We start from the raw sequence: 13,603 nt of genomic DNA on the forward strand, positions 1-13,603 counted from the left end.
AGGTCTGGGATTCCTGTTGACGTTAGTGGGCGTGGTCGAGGTCTTGAACTCGGCGCCCGGGGCTGTGAGTGGCTGAGTCACTTGCGCTGTGTTTTCAATGACGTCAGGGTTGGGGGCAGATGCTCTAAGACTGACGGGAACGTAAAATGGCGCCTCGGGCTGTGTTTGACGGATTCGTGACGGGGCTGGGACTCCAGATTATATCAGAGGGCGTGGCCTCTCCGCCTGAACCCGAAAGTGCCAAGGGGTATCCTTCATCGGGCAGGGGCGGTGCCAGCGTGCCTGGGATTCCGGTGATGTCCTTTGGGAGGCCTCGCGGTGACTGACAGGTAAGCCCCGCATAGGGGACCCCTGGGATCTGAGTCACGAGGACAGGGTCGCCAGGGTCGTCGTGTGAGTGGCACCCGAGGGGGCGGCGCCGGCGGGCGGGGGCGTTGTCTAAGGTGAGTGAAGGACAGTGGGGAGGGGTTACTGTGGTTCTGGGGGTCAGCAATGGAGGTGTCAATCAATCAGTTCCCACCTCGCCCCCGCCGCTGTCAATCAGGAGCTATGTCTGGAATCAGAGCCTCATGGGGTCAACAGGGAGTTGGGGGGTTGCGTTGTTTTTATTTCACAACCTGGGCTACTTGTTGGTGTCAGTGGCACAACATGGGCTATGTTGGTGGCTACAAACCTGGGCTGTGTGTAGGGAAGCAGTGGGAGGACAGACCAGCAGCCTGGGCTACAATGAGGGAGATGTGGGACAGCATGGGCTAAGTTGATAAAGGATAGTGTGGGCTCCATGGAGGAGAACGTAGGCCGCCCACTTCTCCCTTCAAGTAGCCTAGGGTCTCCCACATCTCTCTCCACATAGCCGAGGCTCTCCCATGTTTGTATGTACCCCAGGTTGGCCCACATTTCTCCAAAAGTAGCCCAGGGTCTCCCACTTTTTTCCCGCCATTTCCAGGCTATCCCTCTTCTCCATCCATATAGCAGAGGCTGTCCTGAGTCTCCATCCTCATAGCTCAGGCTAGGCCATGCATCACTGAGCAGTCCATGCTGCCCCACTTCTCTCCCGGCATTGCCCAGGCTGCACTGGGTCTTTGTTCATGTAGCCTAGGCTTCCCCGTTTCTCCTTATGCCTACACTGGTCTATCCCACGTCTCAATCCACTTAGTCCAGGTTATCCCCAATCTCTCTACACACAGCCCAGACAGTCCCACATCTCCCTCTGCATAGTCCAGGCTGTCCCTGTTTTCTCTCCTCTGAGCCTAGGATGTCCCATGTCTCACACCCTGCATTCCCAGGTCGTCCCCACCTAGCCTAGGCTGTCCCATTTTTCCTTGATGAAGCCCAGGCTAGCTCACTTGCTCCTGAACACTTTGTAGGCTCTCCTGTGTCCTTCACCGAGCCTGCGCTCTCCCTGCATAGCTGGTGATGTTCCACAGCTAAATTCCACAGAGCCCAGGCCAACCCAGGTCTCTCTCCAAAGGCAGACCGTGGTGTTGGACTGAGGCACGTGGAGGTCGATGTGGGGTAGCCTTGGCAAAGCAGGCAGAGCGTCTCTCTGCATAGCCCAAGCTATCCTACATTTCCCTCTGGGTAGCCAGCCCACGTCCTCCCCCCTATAGCCCAGACTGTCCCATCTCTGTCACCACAGACTGCAGTCTATCCCGTGTCTCATGATGCATAGCCCAGGCTGTGCCACTTTTTTTCCAAGCAGCACAGGCTGTCCCACCGCTCACTCCATGTAGTCCAGGCTGTGTGGACAGCAGCGCCTCACTGCCACCAACCCGGGGCAGGTTAGCCCCGCCCCGCGTCAGTTGATTGACAGGACGTGTGCGGCAGCCATCCTCCGGTCCTGCAGGGGGCGCCGGGCCGCGGCTTCGTCGCTCGGGCTTCCGGCGTGACGCCACCCAGTGCAGTGCGCAGCCGCGGCCCGGCCTCGTGGGCCCGCGGCTCCGCAGCTTTGCGGGCGCTCGGGAAGCGATGGTGCTCAGGGAGCGCTGCGGACCCCGCTTCCCGGGACCCCGAGGGCGTGTGTGGTTCCTCCAGCACCCGACACGCGTGCGTGGGCAGCTTTTCCAGCCTGGGCGCTGTGAGGGCGGAGACCTGCGACGCCACCGTCTCCCCGCCGTCTCTGTCGTCTCGGGTAGCTGCGGGGTTCGCAGCTGCCGGGCACGGAAGCGCGCCCACCTCCAGGTGACACCCACGAGTCCGCGGAGGGTCCGCATCCCCGGCGGGTGGGCGGGGCGCTGCGCGTCCTTTCCTGCCCCTGCATCCGAAAGTGACCGGGGCTGCCTGTGCCGCTGTCATTGGTAGTGCAGGGAGAGGATGCTGAAGGCCGAGCTCCGAGTTCGGGGCGTCTATCCTGACCCCTCCACATCCCGGAGCTTTCCTACACGTGTGTCTTTCTCTGTAGCTACACAAGTCAGTGCTGGGTCTTCGCAGCTTGTGTTCTGTGTGCAGAAACTTGGGGTATTTGTGTTGTGAGGTGATGGTTCAGCACAGATTCCGTAAGTTTTCATATAGGAACAGGAGGAAATGTGGGGCCGGAGTGTGTGTGCGCGCGTTCGCGCGCGCTTGTGCTCAGGTGTGAGGCGGATGTGTAACAGTCCTTAAGCACGTGTGGGAAGAGGGAGCTCCCTGGTACAGAATGTGCAGTCACTTCCTAGCCCTATCGTCAGCTTCAGGCACGGTCATGGTGGTGCAGTAGCCAAGAGCATGGGCCTTTGAAACCGCAAAGCTCTCCCAACCCCCCCACGACACCACTTCTAACAAGGCCACACCTAATCTTTCCCAAGCACTTCCGGACCAGGGACCAAGATGTATGGGCCTATGGGCAGGGGGTCATTCTCTTTCAAGCTTCCACACATGGCCAGACCACTTAACAAACCTAAAAGCAGGAAAGCCAACTTTATCAGAAGTTAGAATGTTATCAGTGTGAGGAAAGAAATACACCCATCAAGACTCACCCATGGAGGATGGGAGCTGTCAGAAGGAAAAGATGTGGGGGACTGGGGGTGCGCTGAGGGTGTGGCCCTGACCTGGGTACCCAGCAGGGAGGAGAGGGGGCTCCAGGAAGAAGCTATTGCAGCTACCTTGTATCCCACCCATCCCCAACTAATAGCTTGTACCTTGTGTCTTGGTACCTGCCAAAGTCTTGGTTTACTCTAGGGTCCTGAGTGTGGCTTGTCTCTGCAGGATGTCAGACGGCTATGTGCTCGATATCCCTGGGCTTTCCAGAAAAGAAGGAACACGCCTTGAAGGTATAAATCCAGACGCCTCCTGAGAGACTGGTCCAGCAAAGGCCACAGTCGCTAGGCAAAGGAGAGGCTGCTTCCCCACTCAGACCAGCAGGGACCTGCCTCCCCCAGCCCTTGCCACCTCATGTCCCATGTCTTAGTGTGAAGCAGAGAGCTGCTCTGGGGTCCCAGGAGCCCCTGGGTTTCATTGGGATCTGCCCTGCTTATTGGCTCTAGAAAGGCTATAGTTGGGGTGTAGACAGTTGGGGGTGCAGTTAGCCTTCTCTGAACTGTGTGGACACTTTTAGGGAGCAGTCCCATCCCAGACTCCTGACTAGCGAGTTCTCAGAGGTACCCCCAAACTTGTCTGTTTTCACTCACGGTTTTAGTAAGAGGCCACTGAAGTAATGGTTCTCAAGTTGTGCTCTGTGATGTACCGCGCCATCCCGTGGAGTGTGTAAGAGTGGTCGCCTGCAAGCAACAGTTTAACAGCTCATGTTGGAGGAGCCTGGAGAGTTGAGAAGCTACCTCTGTTAAAGGTAACTTTCCTGCTCACTTTTCCCAGTTTGACCCCTTACTAAGCTGCCTGCCCAGCCATTGGGGCTTCCCGTCTGCCCCTGTATTCGAAAGTGATCGTGGGCTGTCTGTGCCCTGGTCACCGATACTGCAGGGAGAGGATGCCGAAAGCCTTTTCCCCGTGTTTGGAAGGTCATCTGTCCTTACCAAACCCTGGTGCTTTCGAACAAATCTTCCTTCTCACAGCCTGTTGGTCTCTTGGCTGCTGACACCAGGCTCAGTGAGTGTCCTCAGAGGGTGGCGTGTTCCCACGTACGGTGTCTGGGGGAGGAAACTTGGCTAACAGGGACTCTGGTGTCTGAGCCTGTCTAGCTCTGACCTGTTACCAGCTTCCAGTTAGCTAACCGTGCTAATTGTCAGCTATGTGACAATTCGTGTGGAGATCTAAAGCATGTCTCCTCTCATTTTCTAGATGCTCATGGACAACAAGACCACACAAAGTGGGCTGGACACTGTGAAACAGCTTTTTCCATGACACCACACTCCGAGGGCTGTGTTCTGTCCCCGTGACCATCTGCTAGTGCCTGGAATGCCTAGTGACAAGAACTTGTTACCAACTTCCTGTTACCTCCCTAACAGCTGTGCAATAAACCTATAGGTTAATTCAGTCTGCCTTTTACATCCGTGTTCCATGAACTCAGGGCTGGGTGTGGACAAGGAAGGCCAGCTCCAGTCACTCCTTGTGCCTTTCCTGTTCTTAATCCCCCTCGCCCCCCCCAAGGTTTGGGCTTCAGGGTTTTGGAAATGGGCACTTAAGGGTTGGTGCTGGTAGCCTGTATGCATTCAGGCTTGTAAGAGTGGCAAGATTGCTGAAGTCAAGGTCAGGACTTGGGGAAGGGGTTGGTAAAGAAGGATGGGTGTCAAAGAGTTCTCACTGCTAAGAACTAGGAAAGTGAATGGGGGGGCGTGGGGACTATCGCCATGGGAACTAGTGCACACTCGGGACTGGCTTTGGAGGCCCTTAAGGAACATAAGTTCCCCACTGGGTGGGATTTGGTGGGGTAGAAGAGAAGAAACTCTTTGAGTAACTTGGATACCATGATAACATTTTTGTTTGAGAATTTCTACACTTGATCTTAGCCAAAAAAGGCCGAGAAGCGATTGAGAATTTTTAAATTTTGCTTTTTACATTATGTCTGTGTAGGGAGGTCTGTAGTTCACAGAGTAGGAAGCATCTGATCACTGGGCTGGGAGTAGGAAATGGGCTTGAGTCTCCAGACATGAATCCTGGGAACTAAACTCGTGATAAGCCATCTCTCCAGACCCATGAAGAGGGTTTAAGTCTCAGCCTGTTAGGCTGTCGATGTGGACAGTTAACCCTATGCTCCTGGGTTTGTGGAAACACAAAAGCTAGTTTATTTTAGAGAAAGCTTTTTAGTTATTCTATAAGACCCGTCTTGAGTCTTATCTATTCGACACTCCCATGAATGAGAAGAGAGATTGGGGATTGATGCAAAGGCAAGAGGTTTATTATTCCAGTGCACTGGGGTGGCCTATATCCAAAGAAGAGGCAATCCTGAGCCCCTCCATCAGTGTAGGGCTACAGTGATGGTGATTAGGCATGCAAGCATTGGTGGGATTAAAAATAATCGGCTGCTACGAGCGTGGGTTGCATCTCAGGACCTATGCCCTACATTACAGGGGCAGCACAGATAAGAATGAAGCACCACTGGAGTGTGTGGACCACAAAAGCCCTCAGTGTGAGGGGGAAGCTGTAAGACCTTCAGTGGGAGGGGGAATCTATAAGGAGAGTGTAGGATTGTAAGAGCCCTTAGGGTCCCTCAATTGGATCCAAGCAGGGTGGTCTTTTTCATCCTGAGATGGTACTAGCTAAGATTTGTCTTGATACTCATTGCTTTTGCAGTGGTTTATAAGCATCCTGTATATCTGTCATTTGATTAGAGAAAGGACTAAGAATGTTCTTGGATTTTATGTTAAGACTTCTCTAATGTTACTTGGCCTCATGGTAGACACTTAACCAAGGCTAGGATTGACAGCAACTTACTTTTAGCTTTTGGGCATTCCCATTTGGATTGGTTACTATAAAAATGTATCTGATAAAAGAGTCCTAAATGATCAAGGAAGGGAATGGAGCCCCACTGTTGTTTGGGTAGAAAGTTAACATTGGTACCTATAGCAGGACTATCTTGGACCCCCAATGATAGATAATAATACAAGAGGCCTTCTGCTTCTCCAACTACTGTGACCTGACTAATTCTGGCATTGTGGCCACCATGTGGCTCCACTCTTGTCCATCTGCTCACGGCTTATGAGGCTGAATCTTCTGCCTCTGATTTCTCCCTCTCTGCCCAGAAGATCCTCCCTCCACTTCCCACCCAACTATTGCCAGTCAGGTTTTTATTACAGCCAGTCACACAATTCTAGACTGCCTCAGGCAGGTGAGCAAGGACAAATATTTACAAAACAGAAAACCTGGTCTTTGCCTCTAGGCTGGTAGAGAATTAACAATTGAATGTGCAGAGACGTCTGACACAGTGTGCCCCCACAGGTACCTGTCACTAAGAATGGTTTGAGACTTCTTGAGTCCTGTGGGTATGAATCCCTTCCCTTCAGACAGTAGAACTTGATCCCCTCAGAAGGCTTCTGCTGCAGAGGAATTAGACCACATGTTTATTCTCTCCAGAGTGGGGGTGACACTGCCCCATTTAGAATCCTCAGGATCGGGTTCCCCTAAGGTGTTACCTGCCTGGGTTAAAATTATTAATTGGGCCCTTTACTGTGTTTATAATAAAATTTTCTCCTGGTCCTTTTGAACTACTTATTTCTGTTATTGAAAATTGCCAAAGCTGAATTTAAAGGTGATTTGGCAATGTCTGGAGACCCACTGTCTCCTTTGCTGTGCTCTAATGTCCGGAGCAAACTGGTAAGTTAAGCCCCTAGCAGAATCTGACTTCAGCAACCTTTCATCGTAGCCACCTGGCAAAGTACATAATTCTCATTTTGTTTGTATCTCTATTTTAGAGCAACCCTCGACCTTAGAACAAAGCTACCACTTGAAGTCTGTTCTCAACTGAAAGCATCTCCCCCCCACCCTCCTTCTGGAGTCACATGTTCATCTCTGCAGGCAAGCAGGGGAAGGCACAGGTGAGAGTCATTGCCTCAGACCCTGGTTCCAGGACCAGCCGTGTCCAGAGGACACAGGCCATCAGCAGACTGGTTTCCAGAGACCCTTCCTTCTGTCTGAAGGACAGAGAGTGGTGGAAGGTGGTGTGGTGCTTCCGGGACAGACCAGCAGCCGTTTAAAACCCCCGTAACCAGGTGACAGAGGTAGAGACAGAAGAGCTATAGGGGCAAATGTGGAAGGATAAAGGTGTGATGTCACATAAATGAAGCTGGAGCCAGAGAAATGCGTAAAACACAAACCCACTTGTGCTGAAAATGTGTGTATATGTATGTGTTTATGTGCATAGATCTATAAAATAGGATATACATATAACACACACACAATTACATATAGTTTTAGTGTGTCTTTCAACTTTGCTTTTCCCAGTATGTAATTTTTATTCTAAGATGCTGTAGGTATCTTTTTCACCAAAGGAGACCAAAATGTCAGTTCTGGATTTTGAAACACAGGGCCATGCAAGAGAACAGCAGCAAGGTGGGATTCTTTAGTCCTGTCTGTTGTTCCTAACACTAGGGAGCAGATGGTCTGTCTCAGCAGCTTCTCTGCTGCTCAAGTCTTAGCTGGGACCAGGAAGAGGATGGTTGTAACTATGAGCCACAAAAGATCATGTTGCTTGAAGGACAGGAAGTAGAACAGAGAACGGTGTGGTAGGATTCTGAGGAAGGGTCCCAGATGGAGAATAGAAAGCAGAAGACCGGATATAAGGAAAAGATGACGTTCCGGGTTTCGGCATCAATGTTAGGGGAAGGATGAAGAGAGTGGGGGGCATATGGCCCATGGAGGTGCAGCAAGGCCCGAGGGCAAGGGAGATACCTCTGGGGTGTCCATGTTGGAAATCCCTTCCCCCTGAGGGACCAGCCACACAACGGTATAGTACAGAATAGAGTTTATTCAGGTCATGGGAGAGTTAAGAGGGTGGTAGAGACAGACAGACAGAGAGAGAGACAGAGAGAGAGAGAGAGAGAGAGAGAGAGAGAGAGGAATAGAAGAGTAGAGGCCGGCCATGAGCAAGTGGAGAGAGGGGGAAAGGGAATGGGAAGAGGAGGGGTAGGGTTGGGAGAGCAAGAGAGCCAGGAGGCAAGAGAGGCCAAGAGAGGAAGGGGCAAGCAGCCCCTTTTATAGTGTCGGGTCACTGGGGCAGAGCATACCTGGCTACTGCCAGGTAATTGAGGGGTGGGGTTTACAGAATCCCAACACCAGAGGCCATGGAGGCTCCATTCCCCTTATCTGGAACCTGGCTTGGGGGGTGCAGGTTAGAGGGTGCAGGGTTGTAACTAGAACTCTGAAGAAGGAAATCACACTCTGCTTTGTAAGAGGCTGATGCTTACAGTGTCCTCTGCCTCAGCCCGTAGATCGGCCAGGGCAACTGGATACCTGTGGGGCAGAGGCAGGAAGGAGTGTCCTTAGCTAGAGATACCATAGCAAAACTCTACATGCTGGTGGCTTAAGTGACGGAATCCATTTTCTCACATTAGAGCTGACACATCCAAGGTCAAGGTGACACATCCATCTGCTTCCGTGGCTTGGGGTGTTTTCTACATGGTGTGGGAACGGCTTCCTGGAAGCCTGTGTAATAAGGACATCTGCCAGTTTGCCTTGCAGAATCTAAACCTACCTCTCTAGTCCTCCTAACCCACAGTCCCAATGGGGATTAAGATTAAACGTACAGACTGGGAAGATGGTGACAGTATTCAGTCCACAGCAAGAGGGGACCTGCAAGATTGAGGTGTTGGGAGTGATTCTTCCCCCCCCAACCCCCCCCCCACCCCAAGGGTTAGCTGAACTGCCCACTTGTATGCCTAGACTTTGGGAAAACAACACATCCTTCTTTGAAGTTCAGATTGGCCTAGTCACAAGCCAATGATTCACACCTGTGTTCCTGTTTACATTGACAGAGGTTACAGGTTGGACTCAGGGGCTGTCCTTCCACTGGGCAGCTAGGGAATTTGCATACTGCCTTTGTAGCTGATGTCTTGGGGGCTGGATTCAGGGAGTAAAATGGCATTCTGGTAACACAAATGACCCAAGTCATGTCTTTCTTTCAAACCCTCTTGCCTGATTCGGAGTAGCTGCCGACTGTACAGGCACTGTCAGGTGGAGGCCCCACCCTGATGCGGGAAAGAAAGGATATGCTGAAGGGTCACCCCTCGGAGGCTGGCCAGCACATAAGGAAATCGGGGTGTATTAGAAATGGGAACCACTGTTGGTGGATCATAGTGATTGTGCTTAAGCAAAAGAGGATAAAAAGAGGTAATGGTAAAATGTTTTTGTGTATGTTATGCTAAAAATTGCCCCCACAGCAGTCCTTTTGGCAGAAGGAAGCATTCGTTTGAATTAATCTTTTTTCCTCTTTAAGTTTTAACATCCTATTATGTAGCCTTTGCCGTGTTAATACAGAATTGTAGGCTACAATCTTGAAGATATTTTTTAAGAAGGAATGTCTTAACCTGATGAAATATTTGTTTCTTATTCCAAACAGCCATTAAATTGGTCATTGCAGAATAGTGATATTTGTCTTATTCCATATGAAAACTTTTTAGGCAAAATTGATAATTATTATCCAAAAGACAAGTTGTTAAAATTATTTTCTCTATGCATGCTTTTAAATTTCCTGTAACTTTATGCATGCAGCCCATTGATAATGCAATTGCTGTGTTTATAGATGTCTTATCTAGTGAGAGGACAGTATATGTAACCAGACCACATGTTTATTCTCTCGAGTTTCCCCTGCTGCAGCAGCGATGATTGTTGGATTTCATGCTGTAGCCACCATTTTTAAATGTTAAACAATTAAAATTTTAAGTTTGTCTACTGATAGCCATATGTAGCTTATGGTTTGTAATTGTTCTTTTAGATACTGCTAATTCTTGAGTTTTACAGCTGTTTATACAAATACAACTTATTTTTATACAGAGAACACTGTCCCTTATTGTATGGGATACTTAAGAGCTTGTACGTGGTTGCCTGGACCCCTAAGTAAGGGCAATGCCACAGCCAATTTGCATTCCAGGCAAGTCCTAGGCTTTACAGGGGAACTGTTAGCTGGAGAACTTAGACCTAACCAATTATGGCAAATGGATATTACTCATACTCCTGGTTTTAGAAAATTAAAATATTTACTTAAATATTAAAACCTTTTTAGGCTTTCTAGTTACAATTGCTTTAACTGAAGAAGCAACTAAAAGTGTATATTCTCTGGACAATTGTGTTCTCTTTTGGTGTTCTTAAGAGTAATGCTGATCTCATCTCTGATAGACAACTTACTGCTGAAGCCAGAGATTGTTTGCAAAAGGTCCAAAAACATTGGAAATAGCTCATTTGAAATGTATAGATTGTTCAACACCTCTACAATTATTGGTATTTCCATCTGATCATACTCCAACAAGAGTATTTTGACAAGGACCTACTTTATGGGTACATTTGCAAGCCTCACCTTCAAAAATTGTTTTTAACTCCCAAGCTGTTATTAATTTAATTTTTAAAACACAAAAAATAGCAGTACAGACCTTTAAAAAAAAGGTCAAAAGTTATCATTACACCTAATACAAAAGAGCAGATATGGGTTTTAGCAAAATCCATACAGATTGGGCTCTATTTTTATGCAATACCATTAGTAAATTTGATAATAATTATCCTAATAAATTGGCTCAGTTTTTAAAGAGCATCCCATCGTGTTTCCTAAGGTGGTTTCCTCTGTCCCTCTTCCCCATGCCAGTTTAGTTTTTACAGATGGATCCTCTAATGGCTTTGCTTCTGTGGTATCTGAAGAGATTCACGAGACCTATCAAGTAGCAGTTAAATCTGCTCAGTGGCTGAAATTATGCTTTGTAGAGGTTTCCTGAAGAGGCCCTAAATATTTACACTGATAGAATCTATGTTGCTCAAATTTTGTCACCTTTAGAAACTGCCGCTTATATCACCCCTGTGTCAGCAGTTCTTGATCAGTTATTGAACTTACAGACTTTTATTTGGCAAAGAAAGTTTCCTATATTTGTAGGGCACATTAGAGCCCATACTGCCCTTCCAGGACCTCTTTCCAGAGAAAATCCACTTACAGGTGCATACACTCACTCTCTTTCGTTGGCTGTAGAAGAATTTAATGTGGATAAAGCTATTGAGATACATACTAAATTTCATTAAATGATCTTTAAGGTTTCATTACAAAATTACAAGCTCTACAGATAGTCACTCAATGTCCCATTTGTGCAGAATTCATTTCTGCTCCTAATCTGGGAGTCAATCCTAGGGGTCTGATTCCCAGTGATATTTGACAAATAGATGTCACACATGTCCCTTTTTTAAAGAAAATATAATCTGTGTATGTTTCAATTGATACTTAATCAAGAATGATATTTTCATCTGCACATAGTGGTGAGATAATTTCTCACCACTTTTAATTAAAGGTGTCAAAAAATCACTACTTACAAGCCTTTACATATATAAATGTTCCCAAGAAGATTAAAACAGATTACGGTCCTGCCTATTCCAGTAAAGGGTTTGAACAGTTTTGTTCAAAATATGCTATAATTTATAAAACTAAAATTCCCTATAATCCTTAAGGACAAACCATCATTGAACGTGCTCATTGAACCATAAAGATGTATTTGTCTAAAACATAAAGGGGAGCATATCTCCCCTCATGCACATTTATCCTTAATTTTATATATTTAATTTTTTTAACTGTAAAATTTGAAGGCCATTCTGCAGCTGGTCGACATTGGAGAGTGTGCCCAGTGCAGCAGGGAATGGTGTGATGGTGAGATCTTGCTTCTGGCTTGTGGCAGGGACCAGACCCTATTTTGAGTAGGACCCAAGGCTCTGTGTGTCTTCAGGAATCACCTGTCTAGGCTCCTGAGAGCTGTGACCATCCTGTTGAACCCATGGAATCATACTATTGATATTAACAAAGGGGATAGTCTTAATTGTTCTCAACAGGAATGTCTTCTGAGAAGCCTCTGAGAGAGTGAAGACCCCGAAGTGATGACAAGGATCCCAGGACCTGCACCTGTGCCCGTGGAGCGAACTGGAGAGAATCAACTGATTCCTGCACCAGGAGGATTTTGACCGCAGCTGTTATTAGTGCTGTTTCAGCAGCTGCTTTTGTAGCTGCGGTTTTTGGCATTGCCCCTCCCCACCTTATTGCCACAGCTGCTCAGTGGAATTTTCTGGAGAAGTGGCTGATACCCTCTCCACTTAAGTTAATTCATTTAATTGGATATGCATTAAATTGGGAGTATTAAATTTAAATTAACAGACAACACTGTTGCAGGAACAACTCGTTGTGTTTCAAAAGGCTCATAAGATTGAACTACTACCACAGCTCTAGGCATATTAGCCCTTGGAGCAGACTTGCTGTGTATCTTTCCTTATGTCGCTTAGGCAGAAGACAAGCCCAGAGCCAAGCTGTCAGCTGACAGACTAGCAGTGAGCAACCCTATAGCTCTAGCTCGGTTAAGCATGAATAAATTAGGCAGCCAGAGATGAGAAAGACCACAGGGTGTGTGTGTAGGGGGGTGCTTGCCAACCTAAGACTGAGAACGCATGGCAGGGGGGGCAAGTCGGTTTCTCAAGGACAGGTAAGACAAGTGCTGATATCTGTGGGTCACCTAAGTCAGATGCTAACTTATAAAATAATTTGGGGGGGAGCTGTTGGGAGCGATGCTGTCCCCCGGTTAGCTGAACTGCCTACTTATATTCCTAGACTTTGGGAAAACAACACATCCTTCTTTGAAGTTCATATTGGCCTAGTCACAAGCCAATGACTCACACCTGTGTTCCTGTTTACATTGACAGAGGTTACAGGTTGGACTCAGGGGCTGTCCTCTCACTGGGCAGCTAGGGAATTTGCATACTGCCTTTGTAGCTGATGTCTTGGGGGGCTGGATTCAGGGAGTAAAATGGCATTCTGGTAACACAAATGACCCAAGTCATGTCCTTCTTTCAAACCCTCAGGCCTTTGCCTGATTCAGAGTAGCTGCTGATGGTGCAGGCAGTGTCATCAGCAGGCCCAGGAGCTAAAGAGCCAAGGGTCTACAGGAGAGCTGGCTGTAAGAGGCCGTGGTGTCAGATCTACCTTCTGCTTAGGATCTGTCACTGGCCATCGTGAACAGTTAGCAATGCACAAAGATTTATTTAAAAAATCAGTGTGTGCCATGGGGTGAGGATTTTCTGGTTCTCCCCATCTAGAAGCCACCTTTTCCTTGGGCAGCCGCTGCAGTGGCTCTTCTCAGAGCTGGTACTCTTTTCCGGTGAGTGACATTTTGTTCTAAGCATCTGTAGGGTCCTGGGCAGCAAAGACCTGTTCTGGCTGGTTCTTCCTTCTGTTTTTACTTTGCATGTGGAGTCCTGATACAGGGCAGCATCAAGATGTCTCCCTCTCTAGGTGGGGCAGCTTGCAAAGGATTCATCTGAGAGAACACAGACGAGCAAGTTTAAGCAGGATCACCGGGCCCCAGCCAGTTCTGAATCTGTACATGTTGGGTGGGGACAAGAATCCTTCTGAAGACTTATTTTTGATTATGTGTGTATCTATGCACACGTTAGTGCAAGTATCCGCACTTAGAAGACGAGTGTTAGAGCCCCTGGAGATGGAGTTACAGATGGTTGTTAGCTGCCTGATGTGGGTGCTGGGAACCGAACTCGGGTCCTCTGGAAGAGC

The 13,603-nt window shown here is 48.3% G+C and overlaps 1 long non-coding RNA gene across 1 annotated transcript; it reads left to right on the forward strand.

Moving 5' to 3' along the window:
• Positions 1–1,817: 1,817 nt before the first annotated feature.
• LOC308427502 lies at positions 1,818–4,396 on the forward strand. Its single transcript, XR_013975252.1, has 4 exons — positions 1,818–2,181; positions 3,184–3,248; positions 3,614–3,763; positions 4,213–4,396. It is a non-coding gene; the product is annotated as an uncharacterized lncRNA (long non-coding RNA).
• The last annotated feature ends 9,207 nt before the right edge of the window (positions 4,397–13,603 follow it).

Source organism: Micromys minutus (assembly GCF_963924665.1).
Source record: "Micromys minutus genome assembly, chromosome: 11".
Lineage (NCBI taxonomy): Eukaryota > Metazoa > Chordata > Mammalia > Rodentia > Muridae > Micromys > Micromys minutus.